Source organism: Limanda limanda, chromosome 5 (genome assembly GCF_963576545.1).
Source record: "Limanda limanda chromosome 5, fLimLim1.1, whole genome shotgun sequence".
In the NCBI taxonomy this organism is placed as follows: Eukaryota; Metazoa; Chordata; class Actinopteri; order Pleuronectiformes; family Pleuronectidae; genus Limanda; species Limanda limanda.
In genome coordinates, this window is record NC_083640.1 from 1,393,261 (window position 1) to 1,412,317 (window position 19,057).

Sequence of the window (19,057 nt, forward strand, 5' to 3'; positions counted from 1 at the left end):
CCCTGCAAGACTGTCCTGATCTTGATCACCGTGAAACTATTGGTTTTGTGAGTACCACTCACTCATGTTTGGATTGATTTGTTGCAAAGCATTTCCTGTCCTTGTGTTTACTCCAGATTTTGGCTGTTTATATTGTACCTTTCAAGATATCTTTGTATGTCACTCTTAAATTATTACTTTTTGTGAATGTCTACCTGATTTAGCTCAAGAAAGCAGAACTTACTGCAGCCGAAACCACCTGTGTGACTGATCTTTGCCTGTCCTGGGATCTTCCTGTTCCAACCTCCACCAACCATGACTGGCTGTTCCAGGAGCTCCTTACACATGCAGTAAGCATTTCATAAATTACCTACTTGAAACAGTATGTTAACATGACAGTATAACCAATTATGATGTCTATTGGCTCTGGTTTGTGTAGTGTCACATTTGTGACTTACTAAAGTAGTAGACTTAGACTTAAGACTTTTATTGTCCCTTATTAGGGAGTATAATGTTTGTCCTTCGACCTGTTTGCAGGTATGTGTACATTTATAAACAAGTCATCAGTACTTTTTAAGATCATTCCACAGCTGTTTCAATGTTGACATTAAACACATTTGTATTTGATCGCCTCTAGACTGTGATCCAGCACATCGTATGGCCACAACCCAGTTGTGACAGCGACGAGGACGAGGATGACCCTGTTCCACTGGAGAAAGTCAGTCTCATCACTGGATTTTTGAGGAAGTTCATAGCGGAAGGTAACAGTCCTTGTTTCTTGTATTGCATTCCTCATCTCATTTTGCACCTAGTTGCTTGGGTGCTGGGACTGCTATGTATAAAGAATAGGAGCAAACGTAATGCAGCTTAAGAGATGGCAGTGCTAGTGCACAATAATATGCACAGAAATTTGGGGTACAATGCATTTGAGGTGTCACATCTAAATTTTTCTCTTCCATAGCATCTCCAGAGGTTCTGCGTGACCTGATGAAGTTCTGGGTCGGGTGGGAGCAGCTGACAAAAAGCCTTCTTGTTGAGGTTGTAACTTCAACTTACCCTGTGGCTCTCACCTGCTTCCTCAAGTTGAAGCTCCCCAGCCACTACCAGACCTACACAATGTTCCATCGTGATTTAATGATGGCCCCTAGTTCTATTAGTTCTGGCTTTGGGCTTGTGTAGATGCACATTTCATGAAGGTTTCTGCACTTTCACTGGTTATGTTTATAGTTGTTTCATCTGTGCACTTGTTCTCCAGTTATTGAAGGAATGGTAGAGGAGAGGGACAGACAGGCGGAGGGTGACAGTGGGTGGAGAGAGATCAGACATACATGTTATTTATTTGTGGTTATGAAATCCGTTCCATATACCAACAGTTTCCATCTGTATGTCCCTTCAGGATGATGTCAGCAGAGCTTCCTCAGTTCAGATAGCTCTTCAGTGTGTATGTGGCCAGTACTGGTTACATTTGACTTTGACTAAGAGTAGGTGAGTTAAGATTAGTAGTTTTTTATTTGTTTGCTTTTTGTCTTTTTCCAGCAGCCAACGTTTGGTTTTCTGTGTTTATTGTGTGGGTTCATTAAACCAAATTAATTTGAGTGTATTGAGTAAAGGTGATCTCAAGTTCAATCACTGACTTACTGATTCAGACCCTCAAATTTCCATTACATTTCAGCACCGGGGGCATTGTCAACCTGTCAGAAAATGTACACCCACAAGATATCAGGAGATATTTGGTTGTACACCTAACTTGTGCATGACATGTCTAAAATAAAGGTTTTTTTCTTTTGAAAACTGTAATTGTCCAATATTGATGTTTTACCTTTTTATAAAAACCAATACATTGAATGACATTTCTTTAATAAAATAAATCATGCTTGTAGGAAGGACAATGGAAGCATAATTCAAAGGCAATTTACACATTTTATTACATCAAATCAGTTAAATGATTGGAGGCACATCACACAATTTTCACCTACTGTAGCGCATTTGTTATTTCCCATACAAAGAAGTCCACAATAAACAAGCAGCTTAGCTTTGACAAGCTACATTCACTTCCTATCATACTAGTGAAAACCAAAATTAAGATCACATAGGTTGATCAAAGATAACTATGGCCCAGAAACTAAACTAAACTCTAGCACTGGCTTGTATGTGTGTGCGTGTTTATGTTGCCTGAAGTAGGTTCTCAACATATTGGACAGTGCTGATATGTCCACTCCAAAACAATCTGACTCTTGCAGTGGATCAATGTTGTCCTGCAGTTCCATCATTTGAGGGTCTGAGAGAGGACTTTCCTGAGTAGGGACATTGACGCCGGGATAAATGTCGTTGATGAATCCACTCTCCTCCCATTCGATCTCTGGAATGAACAGACCCTGACAGAGACAGACTGTCTGCATAACTATGCTAGTAAAGTTTTTCTAGAAAAAAACCTCCAGCACGCGTTTTAATGACGTCGTGTGGAGGCACTCTCACGTGATTGGCTGTAAAGCAGTGAGACATCAGATTGGCTACAGACGATCTCCTCTTAGAAAAAACGCATTTGTGGATCAGAGGCACGTCAGCGGAGTCTCAAAAGTCTCACACACAAACACAGCAAGGTTTACAAATTAAAAGCACTTTGTAAATGCAGGTCCAACAGTTTATATATGAATGTAACAAGCTCCAAATATGTATTTGATGAAGATTGCAAATACTTTTACATGCATATATTTGTGAATTTTTTTTCTATTTGTGTGTGCATCCGAAATATGTTTATGAATCTTATGTTTTACATGTGAATTTTTTTTACTTTTATATGGAATGCAACATATTTGTATGTGCATTGAAAAAGTATTTGTGTTTTGAGTCACATATATATATAAATCCCCAAAAACATTTGTGGATCTTTTTTGCGCATGTATTCATTTCTGTGTGCATTTATTACTTTTGAGACTGTTCTAGCTCCATACTGCATCTGCAGGGGATAAGGCACAGAAACTCCAGGGAAGGGGTCAAGTTAGTAACAAGTACTGATGCGATTGAATTACTTTGATGTAATAAGGATGGAGAAGCTGGAAAGAGAAGCTCTGTGTGTCATGTGTCATAAATTCCCTCTGCGTCTTAGCCATAGACTGTATATATAAATGGACGAAGGGTCCGTGACGTCACCCATTGGTTTCTGCAGAGGGAGAATGAAGCTACTGAATTGAAGCAAGTTAACTATAGAGTTGTGTGTTTGGCTGTGACTTTATTTTTTATTTTAAGAAGTTAATATCAATACGCTATATGTGTAAGTTGCATGTGATTGTAACTATGTTTCACAAATGTTCTGATACAGGCTGGTATATCCTTCATTACTATTAGATATGATTATAATCTCCACACACACCATTGTTGTAACCAGTTCTCATATTAATTATATTTTCAGAGAGAAGAGGAGACTTGATGTGGACTGTTCAACAGCTCTGTGGGAGATTATCACCTTGAATATTGCAGATGAGGTAGAAAGACATTTTATCTATTTGTGCAATGTTTTATTTCTTTCGGTATATTACATTTCATTTGGCTTTGATCCAAAGCGACTTACAATATGTGCATTCAACAATGAGAGTACAAATCTAGCACCAAGTACATCGGTTCTGTCTGAAATCTGTGGTGCTGAACACAGAATAAACTGTAAGAACCAGTCCTTGCTGGAACATACACAACTTAAGACATTATTTTATAGCGAGTTTCTTCTTTTCATTAGATGAAGCACTGCAGCCCCTGATGTCTTCAGCAGCAACATGGTGGAGATCAGCAGCGTCAGGCTGGTCAACATGAGGACGACCTGCACCAGCTTCATCTACACAACACTGACGTGATATGGATAATATAGTTAATTTCTATATCATTATGGTTGATTAAAAAACAAAAAAAATATCTTTTACAATCTGATTTGATACACTTAAGTTAAAAAAAGTGTTTTTATTTTTCTAATTCCCCATAAGAGACAGAACACCGTCAGCACAGCTGTGTCCTTCAGGCTCGTCCGTCCCTAATAAAATGATAGGAAACAAAAGTATGGCATTATTGTAGAAGAAGTGTTACTTATGAAAAATGTTTGTGTCCTAAAAATCCTGTGGATATTTAACTCTGTATTTGAATTAAAGGGACTCTCACCTTTGTTGCATTTTTACACTTTTTTTGGATAAGGTTAAATTGGTATTAATAAGGTCATGACACTCTAAAATGCAAGACAGACCCACCAGGAGTAAAAACAAACAATTATTTCACTCTCATAATATTTAGTGAAAACTTCAACCAATAAAATTCTTCGGACCGAAGGACCTTATTGGCCGACAGACCTGTCTGTTTGCTGCATGGACATGCAGGTTTTCCGTCTGCTTCTTCTGGCGCATTCGGGCCCGTCATCAAGGTATGTGAATGTAAATGTATATAACTTACCGGTGCTTCTGAATCCGAATCCATTGCTTTGGTAAACAAAAACTCACGTGCGTGCGCGGAGGCAGTAGGTTGTAAGTGTAAATAAAGTTTCTTCAAAAAAACACCGCGGATGGGAACGAGGGGGTGGGGCATTGGAGGAAGGTGGGATGATTTGAATGTGCTGTAATTCTCAAATGCAACAAAGGTAAGAGTCCCTTTAAGCAGTGCACTACAAAGACAATGCAGTATGGAGTTCTTCCACATTAACTTTGCTTTGATTGTTTGTAAGATATGAAAACAAGTCTTTACCTGGAGTCAGTGCATAAGTGATGACACTCAGTGTTCAGTCTGGTTGGAGTCCTGTTCTGTCTCCTCATGTTGGACATCCACTGGTTCAGGCTGTCTGAGTCACCTGGAGGAAAACTCGAAAACACAACGATGTGATACATTGGTTCGGCTTAGATGGACCACGGTGGAATTGCCCTTTTCTCCCCTTTTACTACTCCCTGTGAGGAATAGCAAAGCAGTCCTTATCTCTCATATTGGCATCAACGACATGGGGAAGGTCAGCAACTTCAGGCTGGTTAACATAATGGAGGACAACCTGCACCAGATTCACCTAGACACAGGTTTTCTTTTTCACTCAAGAAGAAGAAGAAAAGTATTAATAGTATTACATCTGTTTCCACAATGCTGTTATCACCATTGCTCTCCCTCATCCCTAGTGGATGGTGGGATTGAAGAGCTGAAAGATTACTTGCACACTAAATATTTGTGAAGCCTCCAGGAGGTACATACATCTTAGTACTTCCATTTATAATAACTTTTAAACTTTAAAAAAACTTTTAATCTTGATTTTTTTTATACCTATTTGGCCCCCCCTGGTGTCTTAAATTTGCCTAAATCTGAATGGTGAAACAATTGGTGCCATCAACCTCTTTTCCTAAGGCAAACATCATGTTGGTCTTAATATTGTTCACTTTGGCCTGTCTTGGTTGAAAGCCCACTCACCACGACAAGGTGCAGGCCATGAGAGGGAACATATAACACACACAACAAACAAAAAATCACAGGTACAATAAAAAAAAGTGACAAAGACAGAAAAACAACATAAAATACAAAGACACAACATTGGAGAACACATATACAAAGGGAAAAGAAAAGGTAGGTGATGGTGACAACATTAAACAACAGAGTATCATTTAAATGACACAGAAGCTCTAGCTACAATTCAGAATATTTAGAACTTCCCCAAAACTTGAAATACAATACTAACTTACTGTTTTACTATAACACACTTCAATAACCACAATATATGTAAAACATTATCCACAGAACCATGGATTTGAACTGTGCAAGTAGCAGCCTTTGTCTACATCTGCAAACTCCTCAGTGATTTTTCCAACAGGAATGTCACTTACCTCCATTATACATACCTCTCCCTCTTTGTCCTTGGAGGTTGAGAAAATGGTAGGCACAGCGGTGTTCTTCAGGCAGGCCCTTCCCTAAAAGATTGAGTGTTAATGATACAAAAGGCTTGTGTGTTCAAGTTCTGTAGATAAAAAAAAAACTGCATGCCAATGTGGTTTAAAATTCATTGCAAATAGAGTAGAAATGAAAAGTAAACAGTTCATGCTAAATTTTAGTTGCTATGTAACAATCAAGTTGCTGGTTTTCTCAGAAGTTATTAAAACATGTCTGTGTACCCTTGAGTCAAGGTGCCAGTGGTGTCTCTCAAAATGTTGACTGCAGAGACGCGAATGCTTCTTCGGAATCCAGCTCTGTCTCTTCATGTTGATCACCCACAGGTCTAGCCTATCAGGATCACCTAGAGGAAAACTACACAAACAAAAAATATGTTAAAAAACATATCTGTCAGGTTAACATCTTCATACTTATGTGTTTGCAAACGATAAAATGTCAATAACTTCAGTCTTTTTAGATATCCCAGTTCTTATCCCAGTATTAGTTATTATTAGTATCATCTACCCAGATGTATAGCATTAACATTAACAAATAGGGTTAGCCTCGATAAAAAAACTCATGCTAAAGAGATAAAATAGCATAATTTAAGCTGCTATTCCTGTGACCACGCTTACATATGTGCGTAGTAGTTGTATGTGACGCACCAACATTGAGCGCTGTAACTAATAATCCCCAATTAATTACATTAAAACACTTCTCCACTATGTCTAGACTGCGCACCGATTTACTGTAACTACCATTCACGCTCCATAATGAACCTTAAACTCCAGCTTAATCTCGACATAAGCTAACAAGCCATGCATCGTTAGCAACCTATGTGAGCAACACTACTTGCTAATCATTGCTACGGTTCTAATATATAGGTTAAATAAAAATCGATTTATACTCACCGGAAGAACTTGACACCAGAGATGTTAGACGGTCGGTTAGTACAATGAACTGCACAGCAAGCCATGGTTTGTGTCGAGTGCAGTGACGGGATTCCGCCGACATGAACCGATGAGTGGACCGAGCAGGTAGGAGGTGGCTAGCGGGGAGCTAGCGAGCGGCTAGTGATAAGCTGTGCTCGCATCACAGCCTGCTCTAAAGTCAGGCTTTTTAACATGGGAGTCAATGGGACTTTTTTGCACTTTGAACTTGAGGCTGTCGTGCAGGGGCTCTTCTCCCAATCACCCTGTATTTCTGTGTAATCCTACACATTCGAGCTAGAACGGATGTCGATGGGCTACGATTCTGAAACCACATATTGAAGAGATTGAGCTCTTTTTCTAGGACTGTGAGTAGGCTGGCACCCGCTCTTGTTGAGCCACTGAATCCCCGACTGCTTGGGTCAGTCCAGGTCCCTCCTCTGGCCATTGAGTGGTCTTCAAAAAAGAATTTCCTTCCAGCTTCTTCTGTAGTTACGCCTTGTGCCAGATCCAGAGCCATGAGGGTGACAGGAAAAGTCCTGAAATCTCTGGCAGATTCTAATATTACTGAGGCTGTGAAGTAAGCGCAGAACGAGGCCTCAGTGTAAAGCTCTGCTGGTGTTTCTGTTTCGGGCTCATTCTTCAACCTATCTTCCACAAACTTTACATTTCGGTTACATCAATTTCGGTCACATCTGGTCGTGCTCCCGGAAACCTTCTTCCAACTAGACAAACATACAGATCATCAGGACTAACTTCCAATATCCAGTTACGGATATCAGGTATGTGACCTCATCTTCTCCTGTCTTTCCGAAGTGACGGATGATACTCCTTACATCTACGCCTGAATTAATCACATAACAATTGTCAAGATATGTCGTTTGTGTGACCAAGTCCCCTATCCAACCTATTCTCTCCTGATTATTCTGAAAAACTCTCAGGTCTGAGCACAACACAAGAAATTCTCTTCCTCTCAGTTCAGTTAACTCTCCTCAGAGATCAGCATCTCCTTCCTCAGCATTTATAGGCTCCCTCTCCCAGACTCCTCCCCTTTGTCTATTCCACTGTAATCCTTTAATTCTTTTACTGTGAATCAAAATAAACGTACTTATATATATTATCGTTCATGATACCGTGTATCTATGAATATATTATATTTTATTGGACTTAAGTGATATATTTATTTATTTATATTCTATTTAAAATAAAATTGTGACTTGTGACTTTAAACGAATTTCCTATCGATAAACTGTGATTGTTTTAACTCACATATCAAACTAAATGTTATTTATTTGAGTTGCCTATGTCCATATATTGTTTTTGTAATAAATCATGTGGTTATTACTACTTTGGGACGTCTACAAATTGTCTTTTTTTAATAATTGAACTGTGACTTGTGATTTTAAGCCAATTTTGTATAGATAAACTGTGATTGTTTTAACTTACATATCAAATTACATGTTATGTATTTCCTTAGTGTTTATTTTTGTTGTCTAGATCCATGTATTCTTTTTGTGATCCATCATGTTATTACTACTTCGTACCATCCACGAATTTGTCTTTTCTTCAATAGTCTTGCAATATGAAGTGTTTGACTAGAGGAGTATTTGAATTTTTTTTTGTCTCTCAAATTATACCTGTGTTATACCATTCTTGTGGGAATGGAATTTTTTGTTTCTCCTACATACTGTTTTCCAAATTTTTCACAGAATATTATGTACACGCAATTGGACATCTGGGGTGTGAAATGCTGTGAAAATATTAAATTGATCTTGGTGTGTGTGTTTCTGACGAATTTAAGTTTACAAAACACACGTAATAACATGTTTTTCTTGTGATGCATTGGTGTGAGTGTTGCCTTAACTAGCAGGTATTTTTTTAGTTTGTATTCTACTGTAAACCGAAATTACTTGGAATCTGTCCAGTAATCCTTGATCTTGTATCATTGTTTGAAAATTGTTCTTAAGTTTGTTGATCATTACTCCACTCATAAATGAGAATGTTGTAATAACAGGAATCATTTCTTCTATCTGTTTGTGGTTTTTGTTCTTTTTTCTTTTCTTTTTGTTTTTTAAACAGTGTCTTAAAAATGATCTTGAATATCCCCTATTTTGTAGAGCACTAAACAGTATTTTGACTGCTGCTGTGAAATCTGAATTGCGTGAACATATTCTGCTTAAACTCACCAGCTGTGATTTATCAAAAAGGAAGGTTTTAAGCCGGCTCTTAAACGTTTTATCGGAGATTAATAAGAGAGAATTGCAGGTCATCCAGGTTTTTATGTCCTTGAGACATGCTTGAAGTTTAGTTAATTGATTACTTTGTTCAGGTTTTATTGACAAATATACCTGGGTGTCATCGGCATCTTTAAACGAAATTTCGTATCGATAAACTGATTGTTTTTAACTCACATATCAAACTAAATGTTATTTATTTGAGTTGTCTATGTCCATGTATTGTTTTTGTAATAAATCATGTTGTAATTACTACTTCGTGAAGTCTACAAATTGTCTTTTTTTTAATAACTGAACTGTGATTTGTGATTTTAAGTCAATTTCGTATAAACTGGGTTCGGTGGAGGTGTGACTCTCTGTCAGCCTGGCTACAGTGCTGAAGAAAAACCTGGGGTTGTTTTTATTCTCTTCTTTTAGTGTAATTGTGAATGAAAAGCCAGGTAATATTTGGTCAAGTCCTGTCGTGCAGGGGTTCTTCTCCCAATCACCCTGTATTTCTGTGTAATCCTACACATTCGAGTTAGAACGGATGTCGATGGGCTACGATTCTGAAACCACATATTGAAGAGATTGAGCTCTTTTTCTAGGACTGTGAGTAGGCTGGCACCGGCTCTTGTTGAGCCACTGAATCCCCGACTGCTTGGGTCAATCCAGGTCCCTCCTCTGGCCATTGAGTGGTCTTCAAAAAAGAATTTCCTTCCAGCTTCTTCTGTAGTTACGCCTTGTGCCAGATCCAGAGCCATGAGGGTGACAGGAAAAGTCCTGAAATTTCTGGCAGATTCTAATATTACTGAGGCTGTGAAGTAAGCGGAGAACGAGGCCTCAGTGTAAAGCTCTGCTGGTGTTTCTGTTTTGAGCTCGTTCCTCAACCTATCTTCCACAAACTTCACATAACTGCTCTTTGATGTAATTCTAGCTGGCAATCTGTCGTATCTGACTGTGTTGATAAGCTCAGTTACAGTTTTCTTGATTACATCAATTTCGGCCACATCTGGTCGTGCTCCCGGAAACCTTCTTCCAACTAGACAAACATACAGATCATCAGGACTAACTTCCCAAATTTATTTAACATTTTGTGTCATGACCTTGCAGCCAACTGGACTGGACTCTAGTAGTACACATTTTTGTCTATGTTTCTCAATTTGATTTAAGCTCTAAGTTACTCTTATTTATATGATTATTCTCAGGTTTATGTTACTCTATTATGTCTGCTTTATGTTACTGTATTGTTTACATCCAGATGATTCACTTTTGAAACCAGTCAGACAAAGGTCAAAGGTCAATGGGAATATGGTCTGAAAAACACAAGATATCGTTAATCTTATACTAAAAATCATAAAAGCTTATATTGATCAGAAAATGATTCATCATCAAATGATGTCATGTTGATCTGCATCAACCACCTTTAGGAAGCACCTAGAGCTTCTACAGACTGAAAAATAATTGATGATGTGGTAGGAATTACTATGATGTCACTATGAAACTGTACTGTTACAGTATAAGTGAGCGTTGCCTCACAGGGGGAAACAGCGCCTGCTGGGTGTAAATCGTCTAAGGTTTCATTTGTCTTAAGGAGGATTAATATTCATAGGAAAGTTGTTTTTTACCTTCACCAGAACCTCTCCTCTCTTGTAATCCCTCCCAGATACAAAAGGACCAGCAGGTCAGGTGAGGTAAACCTGAGAGGATTTCCAGCAGTGTGCTTGTGTGTTTGTGCATGTGTGATGTCATAGTGTGTGTGTTTGAAACGCAACAGCACCTTTTAAATTGGATTGTGCTACTTTCTAAAGAGCATTACAGCTGTGTCGACATCATATTGATGCACGCTGGAGAAAAAACATTTGAACTTTCTCATCTGCTTGAATCAAAACAGGCTCCAGATATTTTTACGATGCTGAACTCAACTGAACTGTGGTAGAGGTGAGCGCTGAGGCCCGGACAAACGGCACAACCCAACATGACCATGAGGACGGATCAGAGAACTGATAATAGTGCAGCTGCTTGGTTGGCATGATTTAAATTAGCACTGATCAATAATAATGCTCCGACTACCCAGAGTGAGGGACCTTACAAATGTGAGTGATGGGTTATTGCTACACCTATTTATATATATATATATATAAATAGCAGCTGAGGACTGCAAATTATCTTGGCTGCATTTTATACATGCACTTATTATTTATTTAAATCCATCACCAAGATAAATACATTTGTTTCTTTCCAGAAAAACTGCTTTTCACTAGATGATTTCCAGAAATAATATATACAAATTAAAAAAGCATATGTTAGACAAATCTTTTCTTTTTTTAATATAAAATTTTAAGTAAACTCTGCAAATTAAAAATGTTTTATCAGTCTTCTGATTTTCCAAGTTCCCACACGACACCCGAGGTGATTATGACAGATTAGTGAGAATATCCGTTAACAGCAGCACAGGAAACACTGCAACATGTGCATGGACATGTTTTTTATGAACAAGCTCGAATTAATATCAATTGTGAGCTTCAACCAAATCCAGAGGTAATGAGCTTCATATGTCTCCATCATTATTTAGACGTCAGGAGCAGAAAAGTTCAGGAACCTCTTCTCAAGCTCATTTTGATGATGCATTGCCATCTCCTGGTACAATGAATTATCACAACAACTTATTAGCAGAGGATAAAATATGTGTTGATGAAAATTATAATAAACAATCCATCAACAGATCCTGCACATGAAACAAATGATGTGGGAATCAAAAGAATAATTCACATTAAGATGTTGCAGTGTTACAGAATTATTATTTGTCAATGTTTGAAGACAAATACAGCAGCTCGACAGATTTCAGACCTTTTCAACTAAAAGGCATAAATGAGTAAACATACATTTCTCTACATTGAGGGCAGAACAGGTGGAATAACCCATCCACAGATTCATCTGAGAAGCAGGTTTAAAGTGGCCTCAAATTAAAACTACAAATCTCAATCACTCAATCTCAGAGGATCTGACATCGACTCTAATAAGAGGTGATGTGCCCGTTGAACTTGAAACCAGGATTAATATTATTACACATTAGAATTATTTTGATGCTCGTAAACTTTGTTAGCTCAGGTCTTATTACTGATTAAAAACACTGTGGCTGATTATTGTAAACAGAAAGACAGACTTCACATCACATGTGTGTGCTGGGTCAACCTGAACTTCAATATTCCCAGAGTACTGTGAAGGATCCAGGTCAAATCCACAATCTGTGTCTACAGCAGCGACAGTTTAAATCCACACTGACTCATCAATGAATCCTTATAATGTGTCTGATGCTGCATGTTTCATTTTGTGTCCGTCAGCTGCAGTTTCCTCCGGACGAGGATCTGAGGTCTGAGCAGATCTCTCCTACCTGATTCTTCCCTCTGGCTGGGTCCAGACCCCATCAGGCTTCAGGCAGCTTCTGTACACGCAGCTCTGTGCAGGTCCACATACATGAGGCTCACATGTTGGTTTGTTTTGTTTCAGTTTATGTTGAAGCCCATTCAGAGTCTGTGTCTCAGATCCTGTGCCATGTCTGAACCAATCGTCCTCTCCCTCCCTGTGTCCGTCCCTCGCTCTGTCTGGGTGAGACACTAATCCTGTAATGTACGGGGATGAGTTGAATTCAAATGCTCGACTCGGAGACAGAGATGATAAGGAATAAGCTTTTTCTGGAGGATAATGGTACACGGAGTGGCAGTCAGGTAACAACACATTATTCCAATAAGTGTCAGGCAGTAGCAGGGTTCGGTGAAGATCCAGTCCAGGTTCGGTACACAGGTAGACAATAGTTGAGCAGGCAGAGGTACAGACAGGGAAGAAGCAAAAGTGGAGTTGATTACACGAACCGGGGTCGGAATCACTAGAAGCTTAATAACAGGAATCGCTGGGACGCTTGAGACACGTGGAAACAAAGACGAACTGGCAACGCGACACAAGAACACACAGACTAAACACACCAGAAACAATTATTAACAATTTTGTGACTTTTACATTGCTTTATATTTACATCAGGAGCAGGTCCTCTCAATGCAGGCAGCCATGTTTTTTACGGTGGCCCAGACTGTATAAACTAAACCTTTGGAGTTTTTATGACAACTGAAGGTTTCCACAGGTTCTCTTTTATGTTTGGAAGGGGGGGGGGGGTGCAGAGAGGGATATATGTTTCTTCCCATTTCAACTGCCTAGTCGTCTGATGAAGTAAGGGGAGTCATTGATATAATTCAATAAATCCTAACTTGGGGGGGGGGCTTCCTCTCTCAGAACTTTGTGGAAGTTCTCCAGGTTCTCCAGAGTCACAGTGGCATCCCCCGCTCTATTGGGTTCGCGGTGCTGTTCATGGCGACCCTGATGGTTCTAGTCATCCAAGGTAAAGGCTTTGGATAGATATAAGTTAATACTATAACTATGAATCTATCAGACCGAACGATGACTGTCACCTTGTCTTGTAGCTCAGCTCTTCTATTGTGGATATATGGTCTTGAGGATAGGGAGATGAGGGCATGATTCAAGGTGAAGGCCGTGGTGATCCTTCGGTCTCATAGATCCATAGTTATAGTCATAAGTTACGATTGTGGAGTTTCAGGAGGAGAAGTGCCTCAGTTATTCTCTCACAGGAGTTTCACTTTGCCTCCATCAGCTTTGAATGAAGACAGAAGAACAGACTGGATTTATTCTTTATTTCAACTTCAGCTTCTTCACACATTAGATTTTTATTGCCTTATACATATATAAGAGATTTAAATGTATAATCACATGTATAAGAAACCCATGTGATGAGAGCTGCAGAACAAACCCTCAGAGGGACTCGATCAGGACACTGTCCAATGGAACTGCTAGTTCAGATCAGGAAAATCAAAAAGAACAAAAAAACCTACGCAGCAGCAGATCAATATGCTCATTCACTAAATATGTAAATACAATGAGGACGAGAGGATTCACACTTTAGAGAGATGAGCCGTGATAAAAACAAACCAGGTTCCACATTTACAATGTGACCAAACATCCCATAACACTGATGCTCTGTGAATTCAACCAGACTGAAGTTGACCTGTTGGACATGTTGACGCTCTGAGGTCATTGATCATTTCATCAGTAAAGTCTGTTCAGTGACTCTTGTTCAGTGAGTTCATGGACACACACTCAGTTTGTTTCACCTCCATCTCACATGTGGAAAAGAAAAGAACAAATAATCAGCTCATTGATGAGAATCAGGATCAACACAGGTTCTAAAACATCACACAACTTCTACTTTGATTCAGAAAACAATAGCAACATCAGTTCTTTCAAACACATTCATGTCAGTGTAATTATAGATTTATGTCTTTACAAAGTGAGAACTAAATATGTAAGATAAAGGAAGGTCAGTGTTTGATTGACAGCTGATCTCTGTGCGGAGCAGAAACGTCACCACGGCGAACTTCAAACATGGAGAAAAAAAAGTTAAAGATTTACACACAGAATCTAAATCACTGCTTTAAATGACTCGAGTCTATTTGAGTTTACAGAACTCAGCTGTGGCCAGAACAAAGCCTAACTCCAGCATAGAGAGGCTGAGTGAATGTGGTCTGGACTCTGTGGAGGAGAGTCATGGTGTCAGAGACGCTGTAGAAGGACAGAACACCTGCACTGTGATCCAGGTACACTCCTACTCTGGAGGACACAGGACCTGCTCTGATTTAGGTGTCAGTGGTCCTCACTGTGAGCGTCACGTCTCGTGTTCTACTGAGCACAAGGAGCGAGCAGAGAGGAGGAGGAAACAGAAACTCCAGCTCGGTACAAACCAGCAGAAGTAGCAGGGCTGGATCATTACACTCCTGTAACCAATCCTGCTTGAGACTGCGGTTAGGGCCGCCTTTCTCATTAGCATACGGACACAGAAATGTGGAAATAAACAAATGTGGAAATATACTTAAGACTGTTGGGACTGAGGTCCCAGTGATCTGACTTATAACAAAGAGTCGTAAAACTTGGGACCCGCCTCAGGAGACCCCTTACATTTAAAAATCCAGCATGGAGCTCTTATCTCCATGTGGCAGAAGATCACTTCCTGGGTCCTGTGATGGGAATTTTGTATTTAGACATGTTCAAATGGAACAGATTACATTTATATAGAAAGAAGTTTACTGAAAGATGTATTTCTGTGTTTAAGACTCATAGTCAGAGTTTAGCTCAAGTTAACACTATGCATAATACTCTTGAAGGGCCTTATAGACGTGGCCTTCTCAGTCTAGTGTGAACAAAAGGTTTCTCAACAGGGGCCAATTAAGTCTTCTGCAGCAGGGAGCTTCAAAGGCTAATAGGTGTGACCTGCAGAGACAGGAGATCTCTGAGAAACTCACAGGGTCTGGAACAAGATGCGTTTAGCATCTTGTTCAAACTTCAAAGAGACCGCCAGAGACCAATGTCTGGTCTTCCTGTAACGACATGGAGAGAAGCTGATTGGACAAATGTATTTTACTGTGGAGAGGAGGGATCTGATTGTATAAATGGAGTGTACTTTTGAGAGCTCATTGCCATTGCCCTCATATCTGTCACCGTGATGTTTGAGCTCTGTGCCATTGAGGTCAAGTCTGTTGTCGTGACTTGACCTTTGTAAACCGTCCGCAGACGGTTTGAATTAAACATCCAGAATTGATAATTGCTTGTTGTGTCATGATATGTAATAATTTTCCATTACATTTGGCTGTTGTTGGCAGTGACATCCACGTGAGCGACTCTGGCTCTCGGTGCTGAGGGTAGGTAATTGCGCCGGGGCAGTACGTTTGGAACTAAACCTTTATTATTTCAGTGGGCCTGATGTTCTGAGAATCCGGAGTGCTCACTGAGGTGGGCTAAAGAACCGACTGGGACAGGCAAGCAGTTTCATTCTGGTAAAGTATAATTCTTGTTTTTAGATCTTTTAAGGAAAAAGGTCCAAAGAAATTCACTCATTCAGGGAAGTGAGTTACAGACGTGTATATACTAAGGAGGTCTTAGAGACCGGTATAGGATTCACAATAAGCTTAATAGGTTAAGATTCTTTTCAAAAAAAGATCAAAATGTTAAACAGGGTTTAGCGAAAGAGTTTAATGCTAAATTACTTTAATATTGGGCGCTGCGGCATGCTCATAGTTATTGTAAACAAGCAGAAGAGTAGAATATAAATATATAATAGTATTATTATTTTGAAATGGAGGAAAAGCTGTGACAGAGAGACCTAGGCCAGGTCTGTATCGTCTCAGCATAGCTATCTGTTGAAAAATCTGATAAATTCCCATACATTTTATACCTGCATGTGTCTTGTTTAAGAGAAATGTGAAATTAAGTTTTCTCTAAGGCGATTTGATTCATGCAGAGTTTTAGAATTGTATTAGAGGATTTAAAATTAAAACTTAGTAATTACAAGAGGTGATTACAGTGGCAATATTATAACTGAAGGGGTTTTTCTCATTGTCTTTTAAAAAGTGTTTTGAAGGTGAAAGGTTACTATCAACGTTACACAAATGTTGATGATTTGATACAAGTAACATGCATGATTTGATGAGACTAATCTGAGAATTACAGCTGAAAAAGAAAAAGTGAGGAGTGAGTGAGAGAGGATTTCTTGGAATTCTCAACACTGGAATAAGGTGAGTATAATTTCAATCATATTTGGGATATATGTGTAAGTTTTAAAGGCTTATATCAAAAGAAAAAGAAAAAGATTCAGATCAATCTTAAAACGAATTTGAAAATAGACGTTTTTTAAGAAATAGGAAAATTATTGGCTTTAGAAATTAATTCTGAAACATTAGGGTCTTTTCCATATCAGTAGAACTTAAATTCCCAAAAGATTCGTATTCTACTGAATAAATCAGAGTTTAAATTGATAAACAACCATTACAGAGATGAATTTACCACAGATTTCTTCTCCTACAGTTCAAGATATGGTTCTGAAGTATGGTCATTATAGTGTTACACAGTTTGGCTTGTGGGTAAAAAACTATGATTTTCCAAACACAGGGAACATAACTTTAAATCAGTTGAAGCAACTTAAGATCAAATTGCTCATTGAACAAGAACGAAGCAAAGAAGCAACAAGAGGGAGAGATGTGGAGCTATTTGTGCCAGACTGGAGAGCATTTGAGTGTTGGTTGACTGAAGTCAACATAAGAGACAGTATACAGAAGGAAGTAACCGAAATAATCTCCAGGTATCAGTCTCTCCAAATAGGTTCTGATCTGGATACATTTCCACTGAGAGGGAGATCATGGAGACAGAGCAGCCATCAAGAGCAGACCATGATGGAGAGAGAGAAGTTCAACAAAACTTCATATAAGTAAGAACACAGCTGCAGACACCATGTGAATTAATGTTACACATAAAGCATATGGTTAACATTATTATAGTTAAATTAGAAATCAATAAAACTAATTGCTAAAAACACACAAATTAAATCTATTTTTAGGTTCAGGAACTAAAAGCACCAGTAAATATGTGTAAATAGTGTGATATTACTCTTAGAATGAATGTTATATAGCTCATAATGATAGAAAAACATATGCAAAGTTGTAGATAGATCCATTTTTATCATTGGGGTTTAATAATGTGGTTAGAGGCTAAATGCAAGACAAACATTTATCTCTGTTGTCACTTTACTGCTGGGTAAAATTTAGGGGGAAGATAGAATAGTATGCTAAATTTTAAAACAGCAGGGCAGTAGTGGAAGACAGAGTTGAATAACATCTGCATTTATTTAAACGAGAAAGGGGGATCTGACACAAGCGTATCAATGGATGATCCGAGACAAATTTCTCACCTCTAAATTAACATCCTCTTGCAAAGAGCAAGGGGAGAGATCAAATTAGAGCACAAATGGTATTTACTTAGATTTATCTAAACACTTGGTAAGACAAATTTAGTTTAAAAGGTTATATAGTAAGTAAATTAAGGATAAAATAAGTTTGGTTGCATTTAGAATAAGTAAATACGGTGTTGTCTCAGTAGTTTTTGATAGATACATTGGCTATAAGAAAAGAAAATACATTTAATCAAATTAAAAGATTTTAAAAGGAAGGTTTAAAGTTAATCGCAAACGATTTTCTTTCATGCTAAATCACATTGGGGTTTTTGAACACATTTCTGCATGAAAATGTATTTCTTTGATGTAATTGATTGACATTTTTAGTTTGTTGTAAACATTATTGATTTTTCTGAGTTGATAACAGGTACTATCATGTTTGTGAAACGGACACATATATGATTTTGGTCTGATCAGAAGAGCAGACGCAATAGAAAAGAATATCTGAAATCTTCTTGTGGAATATGAGTAATCTTTTGTTTAAACAGAAAAACTTTTTCCTTTAGGGGAAAAACAACAGATGCAAAGTTTCAAGCAAGTCTCAGAGCAATGGCAGCTTCTGAGAGAACAGAATAATGTGATATGTGTGATACTTTGAAATAAGACTTTACTAGTGTCATATGCTGTAACAATGATATTTGCTGGAGAAAATAACGTTCACTTTTCAACAGCTAGGAGGTTCAGCTATGATACAGTATTGTTTTGGATGATAGACATTACTATTTACAAATAGAAAGTTTTTAACTAGGAAATTCTTAACTTTATCAGTAGAGCAGATTTAAATGGTTAACAGCTGAATATTGTGAAACTGAAGTGTTTGATGACAGGTTTTCAGCATCACAGTGTGATAACGAATGACAGAGGGGTTTTACGACTCTGTTTGAAACAAAGGAAAACCGTCCCCATCATTACATGCATGAACCAAAGAGATGCAAATATGCTAGTGGCGAGAGTGTCAAGATTTACACTGATAGCTTGTTTGCATGGGGGTTCTGCATGTGATTTGGGCTGAAGAAGACATTCATGAGATTGACTTCACACCATTGTCTTGCCTTGACTGTGTTACTGGTTGCAAACAGTATGCAGTCTGTAGAGGACATGGAAGGCATTTGAATGATTCTTAACACTGACATTTAATGTGGGTTACAGGAGCGGTTAGCAAGACTACATCGAACTAAATTTTTTTTAGAATGCAGATTTGGGTTTATTAGTTTAGGAAT